Below are 16,644 nucleotides of genomic sequence, written 5' to 3'. Positions count from 1 at the left end.
GCATTCTGCTTTTCAAACGAAGGTTGTAGCTTAGCAAGTAATAATAATAATAATAATAATAATAATAATAATAATAATAGCGCCTTATTAAGCTGGGTTTTAAGGTCATCCGGTCCCGCTGCTTTTTTGCCTTTAGTTTCTATTATGATTGTTGGATTTTCCATTGGTTTTATTTCCCCTTTTGTTACCAATACAAGGTCATAGTGTTCTCTAAGTGTGCCTGGGATATTAGATCCCTCTATTCTTGTGATATCTTCCTGGCGTGCTATTTGATTTGCCTATCCTATCCGTTTTTCTTCATTCCAAACGAAGTCTATTTTATTTTCATGCCTTGTGGAGCCCAGCTAAACGTTTGGTGAACTAATCTTCCTTGGGGAGTGCGAAGAGCATACCCAAACCATCTACATCTACCCCTCACCATGATCTCATCCTCATATGGCACTCGAGTAATCTCTCTTATAGTTTCATTTCTAATCCTGTCCTGCCATTTAGCTCCCAATGTTCCTCTCAGGGCTTATGTTTTCAAATCTGCTAAATGTATTGGAGATTTTTTTCATATAGTAACACCGATCTCACTAAACTGATAACTAGTCTGATTTTTATATGTAATTTCTGGTGATTTTATTTCAAAATTTTACTTAACCTTCCCATTGTCTGGCCTGCTTTTTTTCAATCTTTCATTAAACTTCAATTCTAAAGACCCTGTATTAGAGATCATGGTTCCGAAATACTTAAATGATTCTACATCATTAATCCTTCCTCCTTCTTATGATATTTCTTCTTCCATTGCATATTCTGTTCTCATCATCTGTCTTTCTTCTACTTACCTTGAGTCGAGCATCGTGTGATATTTCATGCATTCTGGTAAGCAAGCATTGCAAATCCGGCGGTGTTCTGTTAATAAGATAGCAGCATCAACATACACAAGCTTTGCTACTTTCCTATTGAAAATGCACCGTCTTTGACTGTTCTACACAATACAAAGTCCATAAGGAGGATAAACAACATAGGTGACAACACATTCCCTTGGAGTACTCCGCTGTCCACTGGAAACTCATCTGGACACCATCTCTCATGTCTATAAGTGCCGACGTTTGGGGAACCATCCGATTTTCTAGGCTGAAAAAGACAAAAACACTATAAGCAAACTTTTAATAAATGCAGTTAATTATAAAACCCTAAAAACATTTTGAAACGAATGAAATGTACAGTTTCTCACTTGTATTACACGAGAATGACGAAGTATATATATATATATATATATATATATATATATATATACAGAATATATATATATATATATATATATATATATATATACATATATATACATATATGTGTATATGTATATATATATATATATATATATATATATGCATATATATGTATATATACATACATATATATGTATATATGTATATATATACATATATATATAAATATATATATATATATATACATATATATGTATATATATACATATATATATATATATATATATAAATGAATGAAGTATACACAAACATACATAAATACACACACACACACACATATATATATATATATATATATATATATATATATATATATATATATATATATTAAATTTTGCACATTTAAACGTGTTTTTCATATTCCAAATAAGCCATATATATTAATACATTAAAGTCTGGATTCTCTTAACGACCTCAGGATCAGAGTCCCAAGCAAAATCACTCAAAGACTATAGTATCTGACCAGCCGGGTTTCGAATCCTGGTCCAGGATACTTGTATGACATTGACCAAACCACTCAGTCAGGAACAGGATTCGAAACCCGGCCGGTCAGAGTGATTTTGCTTGGGACTCTGGTCCTGAGGTCGTTAAGAGAATCCAGACTTTAATGTATTATATATGGCTTATTTGAAATATGAAAAACACGTTTAAATGTTCAAAATTTATCATATATATATATATATATATATATATATATATGTATATATACATATATATATATATATATATATATATATATATATATATATATATATATATATATATATATCATTTATGTATATATACATATATATATATATATATATATATATATATATATATATATATATATATATATATATATATATGTATGTATATACTTCATTTATTCACATATATATCATTACTACTACTATTACAGCAATTGTAGCCTTGAGAGGGGATGTAGGAGCATCTGCTATGAAAACAAGGGTAATGGATGGAAAGCTGAGGTACCTTGATAGCATTTATAAGGGAGAAAATGACTTACTATCAGCAATAGTCAATGATATGGAAGAAAAAGAGAGGAAGTGGTGGATCCATGTGAAGAAGTATGCTGAGGAATGTGGGATGGCGATGAGAGAAGTCAAGAGATGTACGAAAGAGGACATAAAGAAGAGAACAAGAGAATGGGACACAAGCAAATGGAAGAGTGAAATGGAGTGTAAGGAGAGTCTAATTTTGTATAAAAACTGGATAAGTGAAATCAAGGAGGAGGAAGTGTATGACAACACATTTTCGTCAATTTCATTATTCAGAGCAAGGTGAAACTCACTGGGCTTGAATATAAAAAACAGACACCAAGATGGAAATATAAACTGTGTATTCTGTGATGTAGATGAAAATGCTAACCACTTTATGTTATATTGTCCACAGTTTAGTGATATAAGAATAAAAGCAATTGAGCTCCAACAACCATACGAAGAAGATAGTGCACAAACAGTTGGAAATTTCCTTTTTTGTGAAGAAAATATTGAAAATAAGAAAAGAGGGTGCTACTACAGCGTGAGGTCTACCACACTATAGCGTGAGATCTACCTCCCGTTAGTACTATAGCGTGAGGTCTACCGCTGAATTATTCGTCCCTCATAGATAAAACACGTTTCATACATTTGTTTAAGCAATAAACACTTAATTTAAACATATCATAGAAATGACTTAAATAGATAATTGGATTTCTAATTACATTAAAAAAAAGGAATAAAGGTAAAAATAAACATGTTATCATATATTTCCATACATTTATGCTAGCGATACACACTTCATACATCGTCTAAGAATGACACAAATTGATCATTGGAATGTTTTCTCATCACCATCCAGCAAAAATGATCTAGATGAGACTGGAACAGCTGACGACCAACAGCTCACATTAATCTCTTCAGAATCCAACCACGATCGCTCAATTGCCTGTGTGTGGGCTCCTGTCGCTGGATCCACATAATATTGCTGGTGGTTCACTGTAGAATGCTGATATCGATGATATCTCTTTTAGGCCGAGGGAAAAACTGATTCGGGAGCTCTATTTGCTTCCTTTTTGATGGACAGGTCACGTGGACAGGTCACGTTTTTGATGGATTTGGGCAGTTCACCTGTTCGATGGTTAGATGCGGGGCTCTGGGACGTTGGTCACGCGGTAGACCTCACCCTCCACCTGGGTAGGCGACATATGGCGGTAGACCTCACACTATAGTAGCACCGAAAATATTACAACAAATGTGGATGAAAAGAGAAAAACTAGTGAAAATAAGGAACACACAAAACTAAAAGACACAGAGGCGCCGTTGCAAAGGCAAAGCCTCAACCTGAATTTGATCTGATCTGATCTGACTGAGACATACATTAGGGTTTCGCCCTGACCAAAGGGCTCTTCAAGTGGGTTTTGCCTGCAACTGATTTTGCAGGCTCGGTTCCCACGACCCTCCCTCCCTCCTCTTTTTTTTTCTTTTTTTTTCTTAAAGTTTTCTCTTCCGCATATATTGAAGTATGAGATCTAATGCCCCCACACTTCAGCTCACCTTATCCCCTTCGTCCTTGGGGTGAGCTGGCAAGAGCCGTCCAACATAAGTGTGGAGCATTTACAAAAATGGCTTCAGAAGTTTACCAACAAAGTTAACAAAAGGGTCTCGGACTGTTACTACGTTATCCGAAATATCGATATCAAAAGTCATCAATAAGTCCCTGGATGCTGTTTGACAACTATTATATAGGTAATGGTATGACCTCAAACCTGCTGGATGAAAGACTTGTCTTATCCTTTCCCAGAGTTCCTTGGGAGACAAGTCAGGTATTTCGAATTTGTCCACTCTGAAGCCTTTTTGTGAATTGAATCCCTTCCAGTAAAATGGTAAGCCCCAAAGACTCCGTTTTCATCCTGCCGGTATCCTCCTGCAAAATATCTTCTTCTGCCATCTGTCCATTGAAACTCTAAACAATAGTGCATCAAATTTAACTTACGAAATAGAGGGTGAAGGAGATTCAGCCATCTTGTCTCATTATTGTACTTTTTTTTTTAAATACACAGTACAGTGTCCTCGTCTTCCGTCTGTTTCCTTCTTCAGCAGTTCCGAGCAGAACGAATCTTGTAGCGCCTGCGGCAGTTCTTCGAATTTTTTCTGCCACGTATCCTTTTCCTTTGTCTCTGTCAATTCTTCAGGGGGTTCAAATACTCCCTCTTCCCCCTGTTCATTTTTTTCCTTTTCAAGTGGTCCGCCAGAAATTGGTGACCTTTCGGAAATCCTTGTTCCGGAAATAACGTTATAAATAAGGCCGAACCCCACAAGCGCCGGCAAAAGACACGGTGCTGTAAAGCTCGTGCACAAAATTAAATAAAATATAATCCGTGAATTTTCACGGCCTTTTTCAAAGCTATGAATGTATGTATCACGCCCAATTCTTCCTAGGCGAGCATAGAAAAATATGAAAAAATGCAAACAATATAAACAATTCACCGGATTTGAAATACATACTTAGTACTAACTATCATAGCACCAGAATCAACTATATTCTTAAAAAAATAGATTGTCTTCGTGTTTTCTCCCAGAGTAACCCATTACGCTCCAAAACTTTCCTTGGCCGGAGCCCGGAGACTTTTTGCGGAGGCCGGAGCCCAAAAGTCTCCAAGTAAAAATGCTGAGAGAGAGAGAGAGAGAGAGAGAGAGAGAGAGAGAGAGAGAGAGAGAGAGAGAGAGAGAGAGAGAGAGTGAGTGTGTGTGTGTGTGTGTGCCGGAGCCTAGAAACGTTTTGCGGAACCCAGAGCCTGAAAGTCTTCAGGTAAGAATGCATCGAGAGAGAGAGAGAGAGAGAGAGAGAGAGAGAGAGAGAGAGAGAGAGAGAGAGAGAGAGAGAGAGAGAGAGTGCCTGTTTGACTCCCGACTACATTTATGATAATTCTTTTCTATTCTTATGACCGAGAGAGAGAGAGAGAGAGAGAGAGAGAGAGAGAGAGAGAGAGAGAGAGAGAGAGAGAGAGATCCTATTTGACTCTTTTATCGACTACAGGAAATAATGTTGAATGCATTCCTGACAAGGCTCCGAAAGACCCTTCGTGTCTCTGGGAAGACAGCAAAAGGAGTTGACAGAAATCTTCAAAGTGACTCCTGCGGGAAAGAAAACTGTTACGCTGAAGATTATTGTTCTCTTCCAGGATTTTAATCTTTTTTTGCTTGTTCGTTCATTTTGACTTTATGATATTTTTTTACTATTCTTATGACCGGTGAGAGAGAGAGAGAGAGAGAGAGAGAGAGAGAGAGAGAGAGAGAGAGAGAGAGAGAGAGAAGGCTCCGAAAGATCCTTTGTGTCACTGCGAAGACAGCAAAAGGAGTCGGCAGAAATCTTCAAAGCGGCTTCGGGGGAAAAGAGAACTGCTGCGCTGGAGACTATTGAGCTCTTCCAGGATTTGAATCTTTTTCATTCTTCGTTCATTTCGACTTTATTTTCTATCAATCTTTTCTATTCCAATGACTGGAGAGAGAGAGAGAGAGAGAGAGAGAGAGAGAGAGAGAGAGAGAGAGAGAGAGAGAGAGAGAGAGAGAGTATTCATTCCCGTAGCATTCTACGTTCATTCGCAGAAAGTATTGTTCATCGTTCGTGCAAGTCTTCTGAATATTATAAGGAATTCCATATACCATCGTTCTATTCTTATCAGCGATAGGTTCTCAGTCGTCCGGACCATTGAGAGAGAGAGAGAGAGAGAGAGAGAGAGAGAGAGAGAGAGAGAGAGAGAGAGAGATTTTGCAGAGCCGCAGCGAAATTGGACAAATGTGGCAACGTCAAGCCAGAAGATGTTACTGCCATTCAATTCTACTGACGTACGATGTTCATGAAGACGTCAAAAGAACCCATATATCTCTCTCTCTCTCTCTCTCTCTCTCTCTCTCTCTCTCTCTCTCTCTCTCTCTCTCTCTCTCTCTCATTTCCTATCATCGATGAAAGACAATTTGGAGTCAAACTCAGAACGAAGACTTCTTGAAGACTATTTCAGAGCATGAAGCCTTTTAAGAATTTCTAAAGCCAATATTTCATAATCTCCTTTTAATTCTAATTAAGGCTAGTGAATGAACTCTATATCGTTAAGAATGTCTTATTTACTAAAGAGTGCTGTGTTTTTTATTGAATTACCAACAAATATATTTGGCGTTGTTTATGTTATTACGTATATTTACGATAACTACAGACAATGCAATATTAGTTATTTGCAGGGGAACTTCCAAAAGGATAATGGAAAAGGTGGGAAAATTGTTGGAGATTTAGATGAGCCGGATGCCTTTCCTGCCGTCAACCCTCCCTATTTACCCGGGCTTGGGACCGGCACCAAGTTGAGGCTGGCTTGCCCTCCTCATTGGCTGGGTTGGAATGAGTTCCTGAATTATTCTAATGTAAAGAGTAGCATTGCAAAATGCGGTGACTGGAGAAATGTCAAACTAGGTTTCGATAAACATTGGGGGAAGGAGGCCACCGCCCAGCTTCACTTGGGTGAGATTTTGAAATGTCCTTTGGAGAGGAACAATTTAGGCGGTGCTAGGGAAAGCAAAGCCAACACCAATGTGGTCCAGCTTGACGAGGGACATTTAAACTGTATTAGAAAAATAAAACTATTCGGAAGATATGCAAATCTCAAAGAGACAAAGGCTGAGAAGGAAACGGTGAAAAAACGGAAAAAGAATGAAGAGAAAAATGTAAGTAAAAAGGCCAAGATTAAAAAGAATACGAAAGAGGAAGATAAGTTTAATGAAAAGGAGACTTTAAAGAAAAAGGAGAAGAGGAAGAGAAAGAATAATGGAAAGTTAAAAAAGAATAAGAAAAGGAATAGTAACTCGAAAGTAAAAAAAGAACGTCACGAAACAAGGGAAAGGATAAAAAATTGGGAGAGTATTGAGAAAACGTCGAAAAACTCTCTAGAAAAGATAAGAAGAGGCCCTTCACTCAATGGATACGATTACATATGCGAAATCGACGATGGTATAGAAAATTCCAGCCAAGGAGGAAAGGCTTTTTACGAGCCTGGGGCCTATCCCTGGTACAGGGTTCATCTAAAACAAAGGAGATATGAAGTTATTCGGCTGTACGATCTAACATATCATCGGCCCTGCGAGGTCTTTCGTGTAAGGATCAATTGCGCAAGGTGTTTTGTGGCCTACGCCCTCAACCAAATGTTTAGTTGTTGGAATGTTTTTCGTTTCATGCCCCTCCCATTTTTATGTAATGAATCAATTGTTCGTGTTCCTAAAGAAAGAAGACTGAAAGAGGAATACGAGGATGGGGGTAGAAAAACGAATAGAATAAATGAGGAGAGGACGAATGGGAAGGACCAAATTTACAAAAGACAGAATAACAAGTATCAGGAGAAGAGGGAGAATGGAAAGAAGGACCAGATTCAGGAAGACCAAAATAACAAGAAGAAGAAGGATAGAGAGAATGGGAAGAAGGACCAGATTCAGGAAGACCAAAATAACAAGAAGAAGGATAGGGAGAATGGAAAGGAGCAGATTCAGAAAGACCAGAATAACAAGAAGAAGAAGAAGGATAGGGCGAATGGAAAGGAGGAGAGTAGAAAACCGAATAGAATAAATAAGGAGGAGAGAGAGAATGGGAAGGACGACATTCACAAAAAGCAGAATAACAAGAAGAAGAAGGATAAAAGTGCTATCATTCGTGAAGAGGAACTACAAAGGAAGATAGCAACATTGAGACAAGAACATCTAAAACTGCTGAATGAAAATGCACATTTAAAGAGTTGTCTCAGGAGACTTAAACGCCTCTTTGAACTTAAAATTAGGAACAAGAACAACGAAATCGAAAAACTTGAAAATAAGCTTTTAAGAGAAAAGAATAAAAATGGTCGTTTGCTAGGACTGTCTTCGCAGGAGAAGGTGAGGGAGACTAGAAAGGCCAAGATTCAGAAAAATAATGAAAAAATTCAGAAGGATAGGAAGAATGAAATGGAGGAACAGATTCAGAAGAAGCAGAATAACAACAATCAGAAGGATAAAAGTGAAGAGGAACTAATAAGGGAAATAGCAGAACTGAAAAGAGTAAATAAAAAACTGAAGAAAGAAAATAGAAAAATAAAACATTCTCTCAAGAGTTTCGACAGTTATCAGAATAGAGAAGTTTTGAAAAAGAAGAGGGTAATAAAAAAACTTGAAAATGATATTCTAAGAGAACAGGAGTTAAACGATTTTTTGAAAGAACAGTTTTTGCAGAAGAAAGAGAGAAAGAATGGAAACCAGAATAAAAAGAATCAGAAGGATACGAATAAGGGAAAGAAGAAGGTTAAAAAAGACCAGAAAAACAAGAAAAAAAAGGATAGTGAGAATGGAAAGGAGCCGAATCAGAAAGACCAGAATAACAAGTTGAAGAAGGATAGTGAGAATGGAAAGAAGGAGCAGATTCAGAAAGACCAAAATAACAAGGAAAAGAACGATGGTGAGAATGGAAAGAAGGAGCAGATTCAGAAAGACCAAAATAACAAGAAAAAGAACGATGGTGAGAATGGAAAGAAGGAGCAGATTCATAAAAAACAGAATAACAAGAAGAAGGAAAGTGAGAATGGAAAGAAGCAGCAGATCCAGAAATATCTAAATAACAAGAGTCAAAAGATTTGGAGAATATAAAGAAGATATGGACCTTCTGGATCAAGAGCCATCAAGAGAAATATGGTCAATACCCAGTGTACCCGAACCTTCAAGGTCAAAAGGAATAATTTACAAGATGGACTCAGCAGAGGGAAAAAGTCTCACTTGTTCTAGTATGCATTGTTCTTTGATAAAGATTCACTTGTACTGTTTCTTTATCATGTGGACAAATGCAGAAGAAACAAGTGCGGCGTCTTTAAGTATGCCGTGTCCCCTGAATCAGAATCCATTATACTGGAGTAGTGGAAGAAAATTTTGTGGCCTTGTTTATGGTGTATATGGACTTTCTGGATCAAGAACCAATAAGAGAAAAACTGTCAAAACGAAGTGTATTCCAGCCTTCCAGGTAATAGGGAATAATCTACAAGATGGACTCAGCAGAGGGAAAAAGTCTCACTTGTTCTAGTATGCATTGTTCTTTGATAATGATTCACTTGTACTGTTTCTTTATTTCTTTATTTCAGTATTATATCTTTCAATTTCATAATCCATAGTGGAGTTTATAAATTATAAATTGTAATAAACTTTATTTCTAAATTTCTGAATTTGTTTTACCATACCTAATCACAAATAAGTAGTGCTATCTTTACCAGGGAAAAATGTCTAAGGAATTCCCTGACAAATAACAAATGACAAACAATAAAAATATTAATTAACTTATCTGTTTGACACCCTTTTAATAAACATTACAAACATAATAAATCACCAAAGGTCTTGTTACGAATAAATACTTCAACAATTGCTCAAAAAAAAAAACCTTACAACACAGAACATAACACAAGTCACTGTTCATGGGTCTTTGACATTTATCATACGCTAAATAACAAACCAATTTGGATTTCGGATTCAGAGTCACCTATATAACGTATGCTTCGATGTAACAGCGGGAACCTGTGATTATAGTTCGAGTATTTCCTAAAAGTGCATCTCTTGGTTCGGGATTGCTTAAGGTCGTGCACTGTTTCCCCAAGGGTCGAGGATTACCCTAGCTGAAAACGAAGAACATAACTTGTGAAATTTAACTACACTTATGATTAATAACAATTCGTAAAGACTTAATTAAATATGCACTTAAACAATTTTAAATACACTTTTAAAGACAAACATTTTAAAGAATAACACATTTCACAAAACTGATATAACTATATTCCATATAAACACAGGCAGTTAATCCACTTACTGCACGGCTAGGTGATTATAACGTGACTAAAGAAAATACAAAATTTATCTTTCAAAGTCTATTATGAAACTGAAAATACAAGGATAAAATCGTTAACAGAAACTTCGCAAATACGGTAACTTCAAATCCAATCAATAGATGGTGTTACTAACATGAAATTCCCTTACAAAACCCCCCATTAAGCCTTTTATATATAAAAGGTAAATAACATGGAATTTCATAGAAAAGACTAAATACCTTAACCTCTACTTAACAAATCAGCAAATATATTATTGGTACCCTTCACATGAACAACAGAGAAAGAATAAACTTGTAATGCCAAAGACCAACGCATTAGTCTATCATTACTAGACTTTGAAGTCTCTAAATACATGAGTGGCTTATGGTCACTTTCCAAGAGGAATTTTCTCCCCATTAAGTAGTACTCAAACTTCTTTATTCCCCATACTATGGCCAAGCATTCTCGCTCGATAGCTGCAAATCGAGTCTCGGGGGGAAGAAGTTTCTTGCTTGCGAATGCTACTGGATAAGGTTCACCGTCTATATACTGCAGCAAAACTGCTCCTAGACCTGTAGACGATGCATCCGTTCTTCAACAGAAAATTTTATTTAGATCAGACACGAAGAATCGGGGGAGAAGTTAAACAAGATTTCATTTCATTAAATTTGCACAATGCATCTTCATCAAAATTAAATTTTTCTGAACTAGCCTTCTTCAAAAACTTTGTAAGATGAATTAGTTTATCTGAAAAATTTGGAATAAATCTACCATAAAAATTTACAGATCCAATAAAGCTTCGTAACTGTTTCTTGGTAGTGGGAGCAGGCATATCCAAAATAGCTGTAATTTTATCCTGTTGAGGAAAAATACCCCTTTTGTTGATTACATATCCTAAATATTGTATCTCTTCATAACCGAGGAAACACTTTCCTGGTTTAGCAGTTAATCCTGCTTCTTGCAGTCGCAATAGGACTGTTTCCAAATCTGCCATATGAATTTTCCAGTCTTTGGATACAATAAAGATATTATCAAAATAGCAAACTTCGAAAGAAAGACCTTTCAATACTTGCCTCTTTAATCTAATATACGTCGCCCAAGCTGTGCTAAGGCCAAAAGGTAATCTTACATATTGCATTAGTCCAAGATTAGTCGAAAAGGCTGTATACTTGCGACTTTCTGGTGTTAGAGGAATCTGACGATATGCTTTGCAGATATCAAGTTCTGTAATGTACATAAAATCTGCAAACTTATGAAGATCTTGCTCAAAGCTTGGCATGGGCTCACAATCAAAATCTGTAACTGCATTTAAAGTTCTAAAATCAACAACCAATCTGTAGTTACCTTCTTTCTTTTTGACGAGCAATGCTGGAGATGAATAATTAGAAGATGATTGCTCTATTATTCCAAGATCAAGCAAACTTTGTACTTCGTCATCGAAATCCTTAGTTAAATGAGCTGGGATTGGATAATATTTACGAACAAAGGGTTCAGTAGTCTTAATCTTAATATTATGCTCTTGTAAAGAAGTTTTACCTGGTTTATCTGAAAATACATGTTTGTACTTCTGACATAAGTTACGAAGATCATCTTTCTGTACATCTGAAAGATTAGGGTTTATGTTGCATGTACTCTGATTGGTATCCACAGTTTCAATTTTCAGATGATCATCCTCATCAGTATTAATAACAGCAACTTTGTTAACATGAACAGTGTTTATCATTCCAGTCATATCTTCATCTGCTACATGTAACATATTAACATTCTCTCTACGGTAATATTTCTTCATAAGATTGATATGATACAGTCTCTTCTTACCTTCTACGTTTACCCAGTAGTCAACTGGACCATGCTTATCAATTATCTTGTATGGACCTCTCCATGAGAACTGCAATTTACCTTGTTTTTCTAGAATAAGCAAAAGCACTTCATCATCAGCTTTAAATCGACGCTTACTACTCTTCAAATCAAAATAAGACATATGTACTGGAAGATATATTCATGTTTTGAACAGCCAAATCAGAAACATTGGACAACTTTTCACGTAGTTCCAAAACAAAAGAATAAAGATCAGTTTCCCCTGCAGACATATCCGAATTTGTCCATAGTTCCTTCAATATTGTCAAGGGACCTCTCACTTGACGGCCATATAAAATCTCAAATGGTGAGAAACCTGTTGTATCACTTGGAATTTCCCTCATGGCGAACAGTGCTGCTGGAAGGAAACGATGCCATTAATTATGTTTTAACTCACATATTTTCTTCAATATACTCTAAAATCTGGTGTTGCCTTTCTATTCTTCCATTGGCAGCAGGATGATAGGGGGTACTGAAAAGAGGTTTGACTCCTAATAACTTGTGTACTTGCAACATAAGTTCTGATCGAAATTGTGGTCCTCTGTCAGAAAGAATTTCTTTTGGCACTCCTACTCTGGAAAAGATAGATATTAAGGCTTCTGCAATGTCTTCAGATGTTATGTTCTTCAAAGCTACTGCGTCCGGGAAGCTTGAAGCATAATCTACCATGGTCAGAATATACCAATGCCCTGCTTCACTAGGAGGAGAAATCGGGCCCACTAAGTCAATAGCAACTCTATAAAATGGCGTAGAGATCACTGGTAATTTAACCATCTGAGCCTTCTTTACTTTTCCAACAAGGGAAGATTTTTGGCATACATCACAAGATTTGCAATATTTATATATGTCAGACGTCATACCCTGCCACCAGAAAATTTCATTAATCTTATTAAAGGTTTTCCTATGAGAAAAATGTCCACTTACTGGAATATCATGTGCAAGGCGCAAAACTAATTTTATGCATTTAACTGGTACAACCAACTGTTCCTTTCCCAGTAACAGGCTTTTTACATTTCTGTATTTTCCTGTAGAGAAGTCCATTTCTCATCACGAACTCGTACTGCAAACCATTCTTGCCACGTTTGACATCTCCAAACTGACTCATTTCTCTTGCATATTTCAAAGCTTCGCAATTCTGCTGTTCTCTAAGAAAAGATTCATGATCAATGGATATATCAAATGGTTCTGGTAAAAAAAAGAGGGTGTACAATATTTCTCCTTTTTACCTGTGCTCTTGTTACTGCATTTACTTCTATGTTAGAATCCGTATTTTTTAGAGGAAACAAATTATGGTCCTGAACACCTGGAATATTGCCTAATAAGACAGTACAGTACTTTATTGGAGCCCGAACAGAATTAACCCAACCTATAAAGAGATTACATTTCAAATAAATCTTGACAATAGGGAATCTGTCCTTCCTGCCCAAATAATCAATAAGAGTAGAATATGAACAATTTGTTCCAGGATCAGGAATCAAATCCTCTGATACCACTACTCCTGTACAACCTGTATCTCTAAGTATTGTAGATACTGTAACACCATTCACTGTTCCACATACCATAGGTCCACATACTCCAGCGTTATCCAGAACTTGTCCTATCTAAAGAGAAGATTCAGATTTCTTTTTGGGTACCTTGTTAGGACAGTTTCTCGAAATATGTCCACTCTGACCACAACCGTAACATGCAATCTTACCAGGATGTGACGAACTAGTTTTCTCTGGTTTCTCACTCATACTGATCTTATCACTGGAACTAGATACATTTGCATTGTGCCTAAAGTACTTCTGCTCATCTTTAGGATAACATTTGTGTGCTGAAGCATATGTGTCTGCCAATGATGAATAATCCTCTGGAGTTCTAGGTTTACGCTCCTTAAGAAAGAGACGCATTTCCTTGGGTAAAGTAGACATGAACTGATCACAGACTATAATGTTTCTCAAATCTTCGTAGTCTTTCGTTATCCTAAGACTATTTATCCACAAGTCAAAATTTCGAAATAATATATTCAAATGTTGTTCATATGTGCTCTTGGAATCCATTTTTGCAGTTTTAAATGCTGTCCTGTACCAGTCACTAGTCTTCTTGAATCCTTTCAAAAGAGCTTCCTTCAATGATGCATAGTCACTTGTAACATCATCTGAGAGCGACGTGTAGATATCTAATGCCTTACCTCTTAAAAGTGAAGCCAACTGAACTGACCAAGAGTTCCACTCCCAGTTGAGAGAAACTGCTACCTTTTCAAACCTTACTAGGTATGCGGTGATATCATCAGTATCACAAAATGGAAGAGGTCTAGTAGTATCCACAGCAACTGTTACATGGCTAGGGTTAGATGTTGCTCCTCTGATCTTTTGCAATTCAAGTTCATGTGCCCTCTGCTTTTCATTTTCTTCGTATTTAATCATCAAAGCCATTTCTTCTCTTTCAGCATGTCTTCTATCACGCTCATCACTATCTTTGATTTTCTTCTCTATAAAGTTCAAAAGAGCTTCATCCGAGAGTCCCATGGACAAACCTTCATCCTTCCAGAATTTATAAAATTCCATTTTAAAGTATCCAGTTTTTAACCATTGCCTACAAACAACTTAATGTAAGAAACATTAAAGATACCCGTTACACAATGACAATAAGCAGACACCGAATTGTACTAGAAATAATTATTATGAATAAAGGACAATCACACACTTCATTATATAACATTAACCATTCACCAAGCATCAAAATTCAGCAATAAAGTTAATAAAAATAAATATAAAGTACAAAACAATAACTTTAAAATTGTCAAACCAATATATCTCTAGAGTCAGCTGGACTCTTACGTAACAACTAAGTTACCGGACACTGTTTCAAGAATTCGGTTTACATTCCCTTAACTATCGGAAGTCTCCCACTTGCGACCTTTCAGCCGTATTCTTAAAATGCCCCACATCATCAAAATAAATTTTCGCCACTCCAATTAATTGCACTTTTATGTTTTGTAATAGAAAATAAATGACTATCACCAAACCAATCACAAAGTAACGCAGGCCACTAATAACAAGGAAATATTTAAATTAGCCCTGGTGAGCACACCACTTAATGTCAGGGAATTCCTTAGACATTTTTCCCTGGTAAAGATAGCACTGCTTATTTGTGATTAGGTATGGTAAAACAAATTTAGAAATAAAGTTTATTACAATTTATAATTTATTAACACCACTATGGATTATGAAATTGAAAGATATAATACTGAAATAAAGAAATAAACAAATGACGAACAATAAAAATATTAATTAACTTATCTGTTTGACACCCTTTTAATAAACATTACAAAAATAATAAATCACCAAAGGTCTTGTTACGAATAAATACCTCAACAATTGCTCGAGAAAAAAAAAACCTTACAACACACAACATAACACAAGTCACTGTTCATGGGTCTTTGACATTTATCATACGCTAAATAACAAACCAATTTGGATTTCGGATTCAGAGTCACCTATATAACGTATGCTTCGATGTAACAGCGGGAACCTGTGATTATAGTTCGAGTATTTATAAAAAGTGCATCTCTTGGTTCGGGATTGCTTAAGGTCGTGCACTGTTTCCCCAAGGGTCGAGGATTACCCTAGCTGAAAACGAAGAACATAACTTGTGAAATTTAACTACACTTATGATAAATAACAATTCGTAAAGACTTAATTAAATATACACTTAAACAATTTTAAATACACTTTTAAAGACAAACATTTTAAAGAATAACACATTTCACAAAACTGATAAAACTATATTCCATATAAACACAGGCAATTAATCCACTTACTGCACGGCTAGGTGATTATAACGTGACTAAAGAAAATACAAAATTTATCTTTCAAAGTCTATTATGAAACTGAAAATACAAGGATAAAATCGTTAACAGAAACTTCGCAAATACGGTAACTTCAGATCCAATCAATAGATGGCGTTACTAACATGAAATTCCCTTACAGTGTCCCCTGAAATAGATTCCATTACACTGGAGTAGTGGAAGAAAAGTTTGTGGCCTTGTTTATGGTGTATATGGACTTTCTGGATCAAGGGCAACTGAGAGACAAACTGTCAAACTGATATGAATTCCAGTCTTTCAAGTAATAGTGAATAATCTACTAAATGGACTCAGCAGAGGGAAGAAGTCTCACTTGTTCCAGTAGGCATTGTTCATTGATAAAGATTCAGTTGTACTGTTTCTTTATTTTATGGACAAATGCAGAAGAAACAAGTGCGGCATCTTTTAGTATGCCGTGTCCCCTGAAGGAGATTCCATTATACTGGAGTAGTGGAAGAAAAGTTTGTGGCCTTGTTTATGGTAGCTATGAACCTTCAGTATCAAGGTTAACTGAGTGACAAACTGTCAAAGCGAAGTGTATTCCAGCCTTCCAGGTAATAGGGAATGAGCTAAAAGATGGACTCAGCAGAGGGAAGAAGTCTCACTTGTTCCAGTAGGCATTGTTCCTTGATAAAGATTCACTTGTACTGTTTCTTTATCTTGTAGACAAAGGCAGAGGAAACAAGTGTGATGTCTTTTAGTATGCCGTGGCCCCTGAAGGAGATTCCATTTTACTGGAGTAGAAGAAAAATTTTGTAGCCTTGTTTATGGTATCTATGGAATTTCTGGATCGAAAGAAACTGAGACACAAACTGTCACACTGAAATATA

At 36.2% G+C, this 16,644-nt stretch overlaps 1 long non-coding RNA gene across 1 annotated transcript; it reads right to left on the bottom strand.

Moving 5' to 3' along the window:
• Nucleotides 1-15,419: 15,419 nt before the first annotated feature.
• LOC137614622 (uncharacterized) lies at nt 15,420-15,872 on the bottom strand. Its single transcript, XR_011039098.1, has 2 exons — nt 15,770-15,872; nt 15,420-15,578 (listed from the first exon to the last, which is right to left on the bottom strand). It is a non-coding gene; the product is annotated as an uncharacterized lncRNA (long non-coding RNA).
• Between the last annotated feature and the right edge of the window lie 772 nt (nt 15,873-16,644).

Source organism: Palaemon carinicauda, chromosome 21, assembly GCF_036898095.1.
Source record: "Palaemon carinicauda isolate YSFRI2023 chromosome 21, ASM3689809v2, whole genome shotgun sequence".
NCBI classification, from domain to species: domain Eukaryota; kingdom Metazoa; phylum Arthropoda; class Malacostraca; order Decapoda; family Palaemonidae; genus Palaemon; species Palaemon carinicauda.
The sequence above is the reverse complement of the archived record's forward strand: the minus strand, read 5'-3'. Positions and strand labels throughout refer to the sequence as shown.